Here is a 9,980-nt window from a genome sequence, read left to right on the forward strand (position 1 = left end):
CGCCGCTACCACTCCCGCGTGGCGAGGGGCGGCGGCCCCCGCGGTGCGGCCCGGGCCGGGCTGGCAGCGCGCCCGGCGCCCCCCTCCCGCTCCCCGCCGGGCGCCGGCCCGCGCCGCGCCCCCCTCCCCGGCGCCTCCCCGCGCAGGCCGGCGCGGCGCGTGCCGGGGGCGGCTGCGGGCCGTGCGGGGAGCCGCGGGGAGGAAGTGAAGCTGTTTATTTGGATTTTATTTTATTTTATTTATTGGTCTTGTTGGAGAGGAACGCGATTGGCCCTCCCTCCTGCCGGTGCTCCCGGAGGAGGGGGCCTCGCCCGGCGCAACGCGGGGTGCGGGCGGGGAGAGTTACGGCTAAACTTCGGAAGTGAGCGGGGACGAAGGTCAAAGGCTGGTGGAGGGGTGGGGGGGCGGGCAGCCTCCCCGGGGCCCCACCACCGAAGCGCCCCGCAGGCCCGAGAGAGGAAGGACAGGGCGAAAACAACAGCAGATCCTCGAGGATGACCTGAACACCTGCCAAACTGCCCGGCGGGAGACAACAAAGTTTTTGTGTGTGTGCTTTTTCTTCTCCCTCCTCCGCCCCCCCCCCCCCCACTTTGGCCACTATGTGACCTTGGACAAGTTACTTATCCTCTGAGTTAGGCTGGAAAGGATTCCTGTCTTGCCGTTCTCCTGGGGGAAAGAATAGGGATCGGAACTAAAGGTGCCCTGTAAACGCCTGGGAGGTGTTAATGAGTCATTTTTATTTTCCGGTGGATTAAAAACCCGTGGGTAGAGACAGAGACAGCCTAGCTGCAGGTGGGGAGTGACCAGGGCAAAAAGTGTGTGTTGAGGGGGGAAGGTCCCTGGCTAGGAGAGCATCCCCAAAGGACCTGGAAGCAGTGCATAGATGGAAGAGGCCTTCTGCTGGGGGGGGGGGGGGGAGGCGGGAGGGGGTCAGCATTTAGCTGGGAACCTGAGCCTGCCTTTCTCTTCTGGTGAAAGGGCAGGGAGGAGGAGGAGGATGAAAGTAAAAGGCTCTTGCTCTGTGACAAACAAGGGCAGCTGCCATCTTTCCCACTGTAAGAAGGCTGGGCTTTGGTTGGCTGTCCCTCCTCTGAGGGCCAGCAGGCGCTCTGGACTCTCTTCAAAGGAGGGGATTCTCACTGGCTTCTCCTCCTGCTGCTGGCCTGCTCCCTTTATAATCCGGAACAGGAAGGCAGGTCAGCCACTTGCTCTCAAGGCAATAGCTTTCTCTGAGCCATGCGGAATGACCCATCTTCAGCAATGAAGGCCAGGCAGTTGTCTGAGACATCTGTCACTTCACTAATCCCAAGGATGAGGGAGGCAGGAGTGGTCTCTCTCTCCTCTCTCCCTCCTCCCTCCTTCCTCCCTCCCCCCTCTCTCTTTTGCAAGTCCCTGTGGCTTGAACTCAGGACCTGGGTGCTGTCCCTGAGCTGCTTTTGTGCAAGGCTAGCACTCTACCACTTGAGCCACAGCTCCACTTTGAGCTTTTAAAATAGTTGGTTGGAGGTAAGAGTCTCGACATCTTTCCTGCCCAAGCTGGCTTTGAACCATGATCCTCAAACCATAGCAGCTAGGATTACAGGCATGTGCCACTGGCACCCAGCTAGAGGGTCCCCTTTCTTAATAGTTCACAAATTGTCTTCTGAAGCAGACATGCAACATTGGGAGCTAGGCTAGAAAGTGTGCTGGAGTTGTCTCCACAACCTTTGATGCACATGCAGTTAACCACAAAGTGTATCAGTGCTACCAGAAAGCCAGTCAATTACTCAGCCAATTACTGGCTAAGGCCTGTATGTGCAAGGTACAGGCTTCAGTGAGTCACTTGGTGGGGTGAAGCCAAGTGATTCTGTTCTGGGCTGTAGTGGCTGACAGCAAAATTCCAAATAGCAATGACTGACATTGGGCACTGGTGACTCACGCTTGGAATCCTAACTGCTCAGGTTGAGATCTGAGGATCAAGGTTCAAAGCCATCCCAGGCAAGAAAGCTCTTGAGATTTACTGCCAAATAGCCAGAAGTGGTGATGTGGCTCAGAATGGTAAAACACTAGTCTTGAGCTTAAAAGCTCGGGGACAGCACCTAGGCCCTGAGTTCAAGCTCCAGGACTGGCACAAAAAGAAAGAAATGAGAGGGCTGGGGATATGGCCTAGTGGTAGAGTGCTTGCTTCTTATGCATAAAGCCCTGGGTTCAATTCCCCAGCACCACATATATAGACAACGGCCAGAAGTGGTATTGTGGTTCAAATGACAGAGTGCTAGCCTTGCGCAAAAAGAAGCCAGGGACAGTGCTCAGGCCCTGAGTCCAAGCCCCAGGACTGGCAAAAAAAAAAAAAAAAAAGAGATTGGCTTAGTTATCTTAAAACATGTTCTTTTCTCCTTCCTCCCCCAAATCTGAACCTGATTCTCAGTACATTCTCTTTGTCAGTCTGTTACTTACACCAGACAATTGTAAGGGCAAGGACAGTGACCCAGTGGGACTAGCATGTTCTATTGGCACTTGCATACTATATATCGATTTCACAAAATTTCTTTGAGGGGTCTGTGGTCCGGCCTCGCAACTTAGTTCTCCTACTTATGCCTCTCCAATAGCTAGAATTACAGGCATGCGTGCATCACCACCACACTTGGCCATATTCCAGACTTTTTTTGTTTGCTTTTTGCCAGTCTTGGGGGTTGAACTCAAGGCCTGAGCACTGTCCCTGGCTTCTTTTTTTTCAAGGCTAGCACTCTGCCACTTGAGCCACAGCACCACTTCTGGGCTTTTTCTCTATATGTGGTGCTGAGGAATTGAACCCAGGGCTTCCTATATAGGAGGCGAGCACTTTACCACTAGGCCATATTCCCAGTCTACAAATTGGTAATTTAAAAAAGATAAAAGATAACTAGGCACTGGTGGCTCATGACTATGACCCTAAACTGAGACCTAGAGGATGGGAAGTTCAAAGCCAGCTTGGGCAACCTCCCCCCCACTAGATTCCATCACCAATTAACCAGCAAAATGCTGGGCTGGCAGTATGGCTCAAGTGAGTGAGCACCAGCCAAGTGCAAGAAAGCCAAAGGAAAGGCAAAGGTGAGGCCGATTTCATCCCTAGAATTGGCACATATGCCTGTACATATGTACACATGTACACACAGCACAAAAGGTCAGTAAGACAATGACAAATTGTGATGCTGGATAAAATAAGCATCAGTGGAGCAAGGGAGGGTAAGATCTGCCTGAGTTGTCAGGATACTTGAGCTAAATCCCTCCTAAGAGTCTTGATATTGTCCCAATCATGTATGTGATACACGGGAGAAACAGGGTTATGGCAAGGGAAACTGAGGAGTGAGTTAAGATAGAAGAGGGGAAAGAGTGGACACTGGTCAGATTGGGCTGTAAATCCTTACAAGCCTTCTCAGGCCATCTACGGGTAGGAGAGACAGCACCAAAATGGGGCCCCAGCAAGCATCTTCTTTTGGAAACCAGCAGGGACATACTGCCCCCTATTCCTATGACTCTTGCTCTGGAGAAAGACGTCTTTCCTGTCCCATTCTTGCCTGAAAAGAGTAGGAGGAGGTGGCGTTAGACTGAATCAAGATAAAAGCCAGATGACTCAATAGAATCCGGCAGGCACGAAAATTGATTAGCGACATGGGGCAATGCAGAATCTGGTGCCACTGTTGTCACCCACTTGGGATTCAGATCTTAGGAGATTCAGGTCACTGTGTAACCATTCTGGGCCTCCAAGGGCAGTGGTGCCACACCTGGGGGCAGTGAGGAGACCCATCCTTCTATCAGCTCCCCTCATCCATGTGGCCACGCCTCCAGGGAGCTGAGGTTTCAGGGAGCAGTGTTTATAAGGAAATATAATGGTTTTGTTCTCTTTCCAACTTCGTATTTGCCACATATGCTTCAGCTTCTCCATGGTGTGTGTGTGTGTGTGTGTGTGTGTGTGTGTGTGTGTGTGTGTGACAGTCCTGGGGCTTGAACTCAGACCCTGAGTGCTGTTCCTGAGCTGCTTTTTGTTTAAAGCTAGCACTGTACCACTTGAGCTACAGCTCCTCCACTTCTGGCTTTTTTTTTTTTTTTTTTTGCAGTTTATTGGAGGTAAGAGTCTCACATACTTTTCTGCCTAGTCTGGCTTCAAACTGCAATCAGTACCTGCTAGCCTTGTTCATTTCTTTTTTTTTTGCCAGTCCTGGGCCTTGGACTCAGGGCCTGAGCACTGTCCCTGGCTTCTTTTTGCTCAAGGCTAGCACTCTGCCACTTGAGCCACAGCACCACTTCTGGCCATTTTCTATATATGTGGTGCTGGGGAATCAAACCCAGGGCCTCATATGAGGTAAGCACTCTTGCCACTAGTCCATATTACCCAGCCCTAGCCTTGTTCATTTCTATCTGCCAAATGTTACTATAGTCTCTGGGCCTTTCCTGCCTAGACTGGCCTGGCACCATGATCCCAATTTCAGCCTCCTATGTAGCTTGTATTAATAGCACTCACCACTGTGCCCAGGTACGAGTTAAGAAGGGAGCTGGCTCTCTTGCCAGGTGCTGGTGGCTCATGCCTGTAATCCTAGCTACTCAGGAGGCCAAGACCTAAGGATTATAGTTTTAAAGTCAGCCTTGGCCAAAAAAACAAACAAACAAACAAACAAAACCAAAAAACAAACATTGGCCCAAGTTCTGTGCCCCAGGACTTGCACACACAGAAAGGAGGGGTCCCTAACTGTTCTGCCCAGGCTGGCCTTCAACTGCAATCCTCCCAAGGAATAGAGACATGAGCCACTGGTGCCTAGCTTTCAAATGAACTTTTTTCTTTCTTTCTTTTCCTTTTTGCTATTCCTGGGGCTTGAACTCATGACTGGGCACTGTCCCTGAGCAGTTTTGCTCAAGACACTACTCTGCTACTTGAACCACAGCTCCATTTCCATGATCAACTGGAGATAAGACTCTCATGGAGAGGCTGGGAATATGGTGCTTGCCTCGCATACATGAAGTCCTGGGTTTGATTCCTCAGCACCACATATATAGAAAAAGCCAGAAGTGGTGCTGTGGCTCAAGTGGTAGAGTGCTCGCCTTGAGCAAAAGAAGCCAGGGACAGTGCTCAGGCCCTGAGTTCAAGCCCATGGACTGGCAAAAAAAACAACACACACACACACACACACACACACACACACACACACACACACACACACACACACACACACAACCCCACAAAAAAACTCTCATGGACTTCCTTGCCCGGGCTAGCTTCCAACTGTGATCTTCAGATCTCAGTGCCCTCAGTAGGTAGGATGACAGGCGCAAGCCACCGATACCAAGCTTAAACTTCTACCTACTTTGGCAGTGCCAGGGATAAATCTAGGGCCTTGTACATACTCATAAGCACTTGTTCTACCAGTGAGTTGCTTAACCAGGTCCCCCAAAATTTTTATGCTAGTACTGGGGCATGATCTTAGGGTTTTATCTTGCTTAGCTTTTCCAATCAAGGCTGGCACTCTACCACTTGAGCCATATCTCCACTTGGCCAATTAACCAGAGTTGAGTCAGTCTCAGGCTGGCTTTGATAACGATCCTCAGATCTCAGCCTCCTGGGTAGCTAGGATTATAGGCCCAAACCACCAATACCCAACTAAAATACCTGTGCTATATTGAACCAGGCCTGTGCCTTGTATCCATTATTTGGGAAGCGGAGGCTGGAGGATCAAGTCCAATTCTAGTCACCAGTGGCTCACTTTTATAACCCTAGGTACTCAGGGTTGCAGTTCAGCCAGCCTGGGTAGAAAGTCTGAGAGATTCCATCTTCAATTAACCAGCAAAATGCTAGACTGGAGGTGTGGCTCAAGTGGTAGTCAGTCAAGAGCAAGAAAAGCCTAGTGTGAGTCCCCGAATTTAAACTCAAATCACACACACACACACACACACACACACACACACACACACACACACACACACACACACACACAGAACCCTAGCCATACATTTTGGCAGCTGCCAAAGATGCCCTATTATCCTCATAAAATTGAAAAAATGGCTTTGCTTTTGAATTACAAAAACCCTTTGCCCAGGGTTCCCTGATAACTGTAGGCTTCCAGAGCCCTGGTGCACACACACAGCCTGCACAACAGGCACAGCCTGCAAGGCCAGCACTTGCCAGCAGCAATGACTTCAGGCAAGGCTCTTAACCGTGTGCTTCCCTTTCCTCATCTGTAAAACAGGACAAAATTGGTGCTTTCATTACGTGACCGAAGATTCAATTTATTGCTCTATGCAAGGTACTCAGGCAAATACATGCATAAAACGAACACCATCTAAATAACTGACAAATCCTGTTCCCATCTTTCCAATTAACCCGGGGTTAAGACTATTCGGGTTTCCCAGCACATGAAGGGAAGCAGTAAGAGGCCCTGGTCTTCCTCCTTTCAAAGGTAATGATGCCACTGAAAAGTGAAGGAAGGCCTACCATGTATCAAGCCCTGCCCTAAGCTGGTATAGAGGCTAAGCACAAGACAGCCAATGTCACTGCATTATGGGAGAATTATAGTGGGAAAATACAAGCTTAAAATAGTTACCAGTGACTGACTCATGCTTATAGTCCCTAGCTACTCAGAAAGCTGAGATCTGAGGATCCCCCCCCCCGCCCCCAATCAACTTGAAACTCCAATTAAACAGGTAAAAGAGTCAGAATTGGATGCACTGCGCAATGGTAGATCACCAGGTGTTTTGTGTTGCTAAGCCCTTGGTCTGACGAATCCATTGTTCTGCCTCACCTTTCTTATCAGTAAAAGTCAAAATGGTTGTGACAAGATAGAATGTAACAAGTCCTTATTACTTTATATGTCGCGGTTAATTAAAGATTCTTGGTGAGGCCAAGTGGAATAGTAACATTTTCACTGTTAGTGTTAATTGGGGGAATATGCATATTGCATATTGTGGTGGGTCAACCTGGTAAAAGCATTTTCTTGGGAGCAGTCTGAACTGATGATGTGTATCAAGGAGAACGCTATGGTAGAAAAATGTTAGCCGGGTGCTGGTGCCTCATCTGTAATCTTAGCTACTCAGGAGGCTGAGATCTCAGCATCTCTGTTTGAAACCAGCCTGGGTAGGAGTCTTCAATAAACCACCAGAAAACTGAAGTAGAGCTGTAGCTCTAAGTGGTAGAGTACTAGCCTTGAGCACAGAGCTTCATAGACAGTACCCAGGCCCTGGGTTCAAACCCCATGACTGACAAAGAGAGAAAAATGTTCTCAACAGTTGTTGCTCATGTTCTAACCAAATTTCAAGTTATCCAGTATCCCAATAATCCCCAAAGTTGGTCAGATAAAATATTACACTAAATTTCTCTTAATCTTATTTTCTATTTGTCTCATGATCCTGCAACATAAAAGCAGAAGTATAGGCATACAAGGACAGGAGTGAACATGGTTTTCTGAGGTCAGAAAAGGTCAAAGGCTACATAGAGGCTGTTGGGACAATTAAGGTTGGGGTCTTATTTTACTTGTTTCAACATAAAGAGCATTCCCATCAACTGGCCTGAAGATACAACTTCAGGTCCCAGCTTATTTCTTGCCAGTCCTGGGGCTTGAACTCAGGGCCTGGGCACTGTCCAAGCTTCTTTTGCTCAAGGCTGGCACTCTACCTTGAGCCACAGTGCCACTTCCAGCTTTTTGTTTACATGGTACTGAGGAATTGAACCCAGGGCTTCACACATGCTAGGCAAGCACTCTACCGCTAAGCCACATTCCCAGCTAGTGGGTTTTATTCCTCCAAATTTCTGGGAAGAGGAATGAAATGAACACCACAAACTATGTAAAAAGCAGCTTCTTTTAGAATAAGCACGTGATACCAGACCATTAGCATGAAAAATATACATGATAGGCAGCCATCTCTACTCACCTCCACAGGAAGCCTCTTCCATGTGGTACTTTCTCCCTGCCTCACAGAGGGGCGCATTTCCATTTACTTCACATTGCTACAGCACTTGAGTGTCCCCACCCACCCACCTGTGCAACCACACAAACACACTTTCCCCCATCATCACACATGCTGGCTTCTTTCAAGTCACTCACTTCACCTCCACGGAGGTGACACCATCTGGAAAAAGAAAATGAAGCAAAATGTTGAAAATAAAAATAAAGCGGACTTTATTTAGAAGATAAAGGTGGTGGTATCAGTTTTGGTTAATAAAGTTGGGCTCAAGTGTTTTAACAGGTCTTTAATGCCATTACAGACTGGCATGCCAACGGCATTCTGAATGCCAATTACAGATTGAAGATGTTTCAAAAACCAAGATGCTATCAAAAGCTGATGGAGTTTGGACTTTTCTTAAAGTTGGACTAATACACTTCTTAAATAGTAAGAGTAAATAGATTGCTTGGTTCTGAAAGTTCAAACACTACACTGAACAATTCCCCTCCCTTTCTCCACAAGTCCCTAGGGCAATATTACAGTTGTCTCTGACAGCTAAAAATGAAAAGCAAAATTAACAAATTTAATTGATATAGGCAGCTGCCACTTGTGGCAAACCAAGTGTAGTTTGATGCCTATTTTCTTCACATTTGCACTGACATCTTCCCAAACAGACGGTAACTACATTCTTGAAGGAATGTGCCAAGACTTAGGGGTGGGGAAGGCTCAGACAGTGAGTGGACAGAATGTATTTTGCATCCAATTGTCTTAGGTGGCACAACCGACAACAAATACCTAGACTAGGAAAACCCGCTAACTAAGGAGAACTAGAAAAGAGGAGGACTAAATGCATAACCAGTGCAGAATAACTGCAAGGCACCAAGACCATAATCCAACCTGCCCATTTCCTCCTCTCCATCCATCATTGAATGCATCTGAGAGAAAGCATTAATAACAGCACTCATCAACTGCTTCCCTGGAACGAAACATGACAAAACACACGGAAGGTTTTGTTTTCATTATGGTTCTCGGTGTACTTTATTCTCCTGCTGTCTAGCTAAGCAGCCCACACAGGACAGAAATGGGTAGCACTGAGGAATGATCAGATTTTTTTTTTCTTTCCCCAACATTTCTGCCCCTCCCTAAGCCCAACCCTATCTAATATCAGGAATGGTTAGTAAAGCATCCTTTCCTGCAAGGAACAACTAAAATGGAAACAAGGCATTAGAGGATCAGGACTCTTTAGAGCTTAGGAGCTGGTGTGAGTTTGCTATACACAATGGAGCATCTCTCCTTCAAACACCTGATTTTTTTTTTTTTTTGTACACTGGTTCATAGATCGGCACTTGACTTTGAACCTGGCACCAAAAGGCACAATATCTGATACCCTGTAACAAGAGCTATTAGAAATGCCGCTGCATGGATAGGCAAAACCGAGCCAATCCCACTTACAAATGGAAGGCTTGGATAGAAAGGTGAAGATACAAAAGAAACTGAGAAAAGCTAAGTGGGTATCTTTTGCTACAATGGAAATGGGAATAAGAGTCTTGTTTTTAATCCTCTACCAGGAAGCAATGAAAAAACTTCCTTGGTGTTTTGGAAAGCAACATACTCAAAATGCCAGCAGACACCTACTAACTGCAAAAACCAAAAGGGAATCGAAGCTCACTGACATCCTGTCTTATTGCTGAGATTTTTAAGATTAAGGGTGTCCTGTTCCCTTGAAAAAGAGAAAATAATTCTGATTATGGTAATCAGAGTATATCACACTTTAAAAATACTAAAGTGTGCAACAAGGGGAATATTTGACACCATTTTATTAATATTCAACTTCAGTGGAAAAATATAACCCTTTTCAAGTGCCATTTTCATTGAGTACTAATGTGTGTGTGTGCACTTATACACACACACACACATTTTTTTTTTACTTGTCTTGTTGGTTAGTTGAAGTGCAGCAAGAGACCAATATCACATTATAACCAAATAAGAGAACAGAAGGCCAAGCAGTTTCCAAATGGTTATTTTATCAGATTGTTTGAACATTAAATTTATCTTCATTTGCAATCCAAAGTTACCTGAAGTTTTTTTTTCGT

This window comes from Perognathus longimembris, chromosome 17, assembly GCF_023159225.1.
Source record: "Perognathus longimembris pacificus isolate PPM17 chromosome 17, ASM2315922v1, whole genome shotgun sequence".
Lineage (NCBI taxonomy): Eukaryota > Metazoa > Chordata > Mammalia > Rodentia > Heteromyidae > Perognathus > Perognathus longimembris.